General features: G+C 39.1%; 1 long non-coding RNA gene across 1 annotated transcript; it reads left to right on the top strand.

Moving 5' to 3' along the window:
* The first annotated feature begins 244 nt into the window (after nucleotides 1-244).
* LOC306984495 lies at nucleotides 245-1,726 on the top strand. Its single transcript, XR_013794551.1, has 3 exons — nucleotides 245-588; nucleotides 761-841; nucleotides 1,657-1,726. It is a non-coding gene; the product is annotated as an uncharacterized lncRNA (long non-coding RNA).
* Nucleotides 1,727-5,970: the final 4,244 nt, after the last annotated feature.

Raw genomic sequence — 5,970 nt, 5'->3', positions numbered from 1 at the left:
CCTTACCCTAGACCAGCCCCAGCCTCAAGACCAGCACCTTACCCTAGACCAGCCCCAGACACAACAAGACCAGCACCTTACCCTAGACCAGCCTCAACAAGACCAGCACCTTACCCTAGACCAGCCTCAACAAGACCAGCACCTTACCCTAGACCAGCCTCAACAAGACCAGCACCTTACCCTAGACCAGCCCCAGACACAACAAGACCAGCACCTTACCCTAGACCAGCCCCAGCCTCAAGACCAGCACCTTACCCTAGACCAGCCCCAGCCCCAACAAATGATTACACTTAACCTATTTCCGATAGACACTCATATGCAGCCTCTACCACCCAGGAAAAGACAAAGTAAGTAATCTTGCCTTGCACCCCATCTGTAAATTTGTCCCATGTTTTTTTTTTTTTGTAATCAGAGCACAATATAAAACAAGTTACACATGGTGAATTTCTCCCCTTTTGATGAATTAACCCCCCTCCCCGCGAATATGAATATATAATTCTTAACCTTTTCCCTAAGCCCCACTATCCACCCCAGGCCAAGGCAGACAAGCCCCACCATCCGTCCAACCTCAATTAAGGAAAAGACAAAGTAAGTAATCTTGCCTTGCATCCCATCTGTAAATTGGTCCCGTGGTTTTGTAATCATTGTATTAATTTAAAATAAGTTAACCAAGGTGAATTTCACCCCCTTCAATTAATTAAGCCACTCCCCCAAGATACTGAATATATACTGAATATATAATTTCCCCTTGCACCCTAAGCCCCAGCCGCAGGCAAAGGAGACACGCAATCCGGCAGAGAAGCCCCACCCTCCACCCTTGCCAAAAAGAAGAAAACAAAAAGTAAGTACACATTCTTTGCAGCCCATGTGTATATTTGTTTCTTTTCTTTGCACCCCATGTGTATATCAGCAGCCACGTGTTGGGTGTAAGGGTGTTGTAGAGGCCAAAGTACAATTGATAGTAATGTGAATACGAATTTATGTTAAACAGGTAAATCATTTCATTTAGAAGTTCATGTAATGGTTAAAAATGTTAAATAATACTTAAAAGGTTAAAAGCATACTAGAATACATGTGCTTATAGGATTTGGTACATATTAGTAAAATAGTGTACTGCCTGTTTAACAATAAGCCTTCTTCGGCTACATTACGTTGATTCTCATAATGTTATTCAGATCTTGAGAGTGGTGGAAGCAAATGGTTTTCTTACCTGCTAACTGCTAACTTATAGCTACTTCCATTAGGATTCTTTTATTTCATTAAGTGCTTTAGTCAGCTCACATTCTCTTTTGTAAATCGGAAACCAAGGAATAAAAACAGAGATTTTCATCTTTTATTTCAACAACATTTCTGAAGTGGATTTATTGAACTGTGTTGCTGGGCTCACAATAGACACTGTGGATGGGACTAGCTGCTTGGAATAATGTTAGATAGTTATTAGTGTAAGCCATTGCACATCTCAAGATTTCAAACCTCTACAGGTGTTTTTCCATGTAGCCCCCTTTTATTGAACCAAACTCACACTTGGTCTCTTTCAGCCCTCAAAGTGAACTAAGAACAGTGACTCAGCATTTTTTGGGGCATATGTGAACACCCCAAGCGAACTCAGACCCATTTGAAATTAACCAAACTTTTTTTTTGCCTTTGTCATTTAAGGTTGCAAATGCAGTCGACAGACAATTTACCCATATGATCAAATATTGGAAAGACGGATGAATGAGGTAAGATGTAGAACCATATCTTTCAATCCACATGTGACAAAACAGTAACACTGAGCAGTAGTTATCAACCTTTTTCAAGTATCAACCCTCTCACAAGTGCTACCCCTTACGAAAAAGTGTGTGCGTGTTTGTTTCTGCAGGGGAAGGCAGCAGAGGTCAAAGTGCGCTGGCTGCCTTGCTCTTCCTGGTAAGTGATGGCTTATTCTGTATATGTATCCATTAATTCATTAATTTATTCATTCATTAATTCATATTATTTCCACATTTTCTTTGCCATACATATGTATATTGTCATTCATCCATAGCTAACACAGTCTTAGTGTTTTAAAACTTGGTCCCTCCCAGCCTTCAAAGTGAACTTTGAGCAGTGACTGTTCCTTTTTTTGGGCATAAGGAACACTCTCTAAGCATACTTAGACCCCTTTTAAAGTGAACTGAACTGAGAACATGTGCACGCCAGCCTACAAGTAGTCATCTGGCTCAGGTTTGGTCATATGACATCTGTAGCTAATACATTCTAACCTGTTTGCCCTATACATTTGCTAATTTTATTTTGTTTATTTGGGTTATTTTATATGGTGTTTGCCAAACAGCAGTTATTTTGTTCAAAGTGAAAACCACTGTTCCCATAATGAACCAAATTTAGTCCTCTTAAAATGGCCTGTGAAGTGGACTGAACCAGAAACAACTCTTGTCTCTGTGTTCACATTATGAGTTCACTTAAAGAGGACTCAGATCACTTTCTAGTCTACTTCAGCTGATGGAGTCTTAAGCTGTGACGCAGATGCCTTTGTGGTGCCATTGTGTCTTTGCTGACCCCCTCTGCGCTCGACGTAGAGGCCTCTAAACACATAATTTAGATTATCGTGTCTGTCTACACAGTATTTGCATAGCGACACGGTTAACCTGATGCAGAACTTCAAAGGGTTGTCTGTGGGGATGACTGTGTCCAAGCAACTACCGGTTAGTCCAGTAGTTTTCACTTGGAACAAAATGACTGCTGTTTGACAAAAGCCATATAAAATAAACCCCAAAAAATTATCCAAAAGAAAAAGGCAAACCTTTATTTATCAGCTTCAGATGACATATCTTCAAACTAGCCAGAAGTCTAGTTGTGAGCTTTAGGCTGTACTGCATATGCTGTGTGTAAGATGACTTGTGGACTATTTACAGTGGCAGAGTCTGGCAGGACACCTGGGAGCCGGCCAGCAAATTCGCCTGATGACCTATACTGTTTTACTATTCTTTTTGTATATTTGGTCAGAATTAAATTCACTATTGTTATATTTTATGATTTGTCTGTCAATCATTGACTACACTGAATAATTGTGTCATGACTTCGTGCTCTATTTGATGGGAAAATTGAGATAGTGGAAAGTTGCATGTAGTGACAGTCAAGTCACCTATATTTATATAGCGCTTTTTACAATACAGATTATACAATTATACAAAGCAGCTTCACAGTGATAACATGAAAATAATACAACAAAGTTTGTTTCTAGAAGAATTTTGCATCCTCGTCCACCTTAAGGCAGATCAATAATATTGTTGAATATGAAATGCCCCCAACTAAGCAAGCCAAAAGCCAGGCAACCAGAACAAGTACTAAATTGGCATCATCCTAACTGATCATGAACATTTTAGTCAGTATTTGTTTGTGGTAATTTTGGAGCAAAGTAAATGGGGTCCTATCCCTGGTGACAGATGCCTCCTGCGTCAGGATGTATTACTGAAAAGCTGCATCCTTTTTTACCTCTGACCGCTTAGCACACAACACTGTTTATTTTTGTTATCATGTTTGTCTGTTCAGAACACTTATGAGAGTTTGAAAATAAGAAGACATTTTCAAACATTCTCAATGAAGAGAAGAGGCACATTTATACATTTTCAACAATGGTACATGTAATGATTTTTCCGGTCAGGAGTGAAGAAACGGGCAGGTAACATCATCACAGACCCTTCTCACCCCGGCCACAAACTGTTTGCACTTCTGCCGTCAGGCCGACGCTTCAGATGCGCACTAGAACATCCAGGCACATAAACAGTTTTCCCCCCCATGCTATCTCCACCTTAAACAGCTAACACAGAAATTAACACCTGTTGTATAATTCATTCTCAGTATCTGAGAGAGAAGCAATAATTAGAGTTTTGTTGTTATTGTTTGCTTTTTTTTTTTTTTTGGAAATACATATAGAAATTTTATTTATAGAGCTGCACCACAGTACACAATGCACAAATCTGTACATAAGTCTCTGTTCACATGTATACCCAATATCATTATTATTTTTTAATTATTCAGGTTTTTTCCTTAGTCTCATTGAAATGCTTGTTCTCATGTCATAAATGTATGTATGTATGTAAGAGCGCCTGTAAAAAAAAACCTAAAACAAATTCATTGTGTGTTTGCGCACACTTTGCGAATAAAGCTCATTCTGATTCTGAAAGAACTATATGATGAAATATATGAAAGTGAATTAAAATCACACAGCGTCTGAACTGCCACTCAAAAAGGCAATTTTTTCATATCCTTTGCCTCATACAAAGACAGATTGGTGTCAAATTTCACAAATCAACATGTGCATGACATAAGGTGATCAGACTTCAGAGATCAAAACCGGAGACATGAGCCTGAGGAATCGGTAAAGCCAGCAACATTTCCAGCTTGGCCATCAATATACTTTAAAGGTCTATGTTTTCTTCTCATAAAACCAGGGACAGAGGTAGTTTCCCCTGACAATAGGGAATGTGCCAGGATACTGATGACATCGATCTGGTCACCCTGGAATGACTTGACTCAGGTTGGCGGTTTACTAAGGCCTATGACAGTGGTGGGAAATCTAAGGCCTGGCCTTGCAAGGTGGTCCACATGCGGCCTGTTGTGCTGTTTAATCCGGCCAATGTCTTCATGATCAAGGCCTCAGGTCTGATTTGTCAGGAAAGTGTTGCATTATTCACGAAATACAATCAGTTCCCACTTATCCTAACCCTAACTCTATCTTTATTCTCCATGCCAAGTATGAGCTCTTATCCTCTGGCAGAAGATATAGGGTACCCCAATGTAAACTAAGTATATTTCTAAACTATAGGCATAATTTGAACCTACCTCAATTAAAACTTTAAATAATGTTGCTTGAGGCTGCAGGGGTTGTGCAATAGCTTCATGATATAATGCATATAGGGTTGTGTGTAGGTTGCTCTTGTCATTGTTTGTGAAAGATGAGCAATAGATTGCGGCTGTGATGTGCTTCAGTCTGGCTATATATCACTTTATGTATGTTGTTTTTTTATTGTAAGTATATGTCAGCTGTACGATAAAACAAATATGTCAAGTGTTATGTGTGAAGCATTTGAACTTGAGGCAAATATCCCTCTGGGGAGAATAAAGGAGGCCATCGCTGCAAAGTGGTCTCCATGATATGTAAAAATTAAAACTTTGTCGTAGGACTATAGCAAACACATTGTTGGAAAGGTCTCAACCTCGACAGTATGTATGTCAGTCCGAAGAGGATACATTACTCCTGCTTTGAAATATTGACCTCTGAACCTTGAACCCAGTACATGTTTGAAGGCTTGTCATTTAGTGACAGAAGATGCTACACCAGCTGTTATAGAAAGCTCTGGACCTTAGCTGTCATGTAGATATGGTCTCCAAAGTTTACCCATTGTAAGCACTGTCAAATATGGTAATAAGCTATTTTGATCTATTTAACAATTAGATTTTTTAAATCTGATGACACCAGTGTGTTCCCCATCCCAAAAAAACCCATGGTGTATCCAAAATTCTACACTGCCAACTTCTAATTATGAGAAATATACCAATATATTTTAAAACTACAACTTCCACTAGATACGCTGTCTGCAGTGAATGGGCTTCAACTAAACTCAAAAAGTTCACAACTGAGCAACGTGTTGTTTCTGGTGACAAAACCACTGATTAAATATCATGTACATTGAAGCAATACTGGCATTATAAGTGGGATATGGGCTTCGCATGCGCCCCGCTCGGCCCATATTGCAGTGTTCTGTCTTACAGCATATGTAATGTTTCACTGGTAATAAGAGCAAAATAATATTATTAAAATAATGAATAACATGATACATTTTAGGCATTTATTAGCTTGTACAACCACAAAAACAACACACATAGCTCAGACACATAACAAAAATCAGTCAGACAAATACAAAAAGTGAAGAGCATGTCAAGTGATTACAAAGGCCTGGTAGGGACTGACCCTGTGATACATGATGG

The sequence above is a fragment of the Phoxinus phoxinus genome (genome assembly GCF_949152265.1).
Source record: "Phoxinus phoxinus genome assembly, chromosome: 17".
NCBI lineage: Eukaryota > Metazoa > Chordata > Actinopteri > Cypriniformes > Leuciscidae > Phoxinus > Phoxinus phoxinus.
This window is presented reverse-complemented; position numbering and strand designations above follow the sequence as displayed.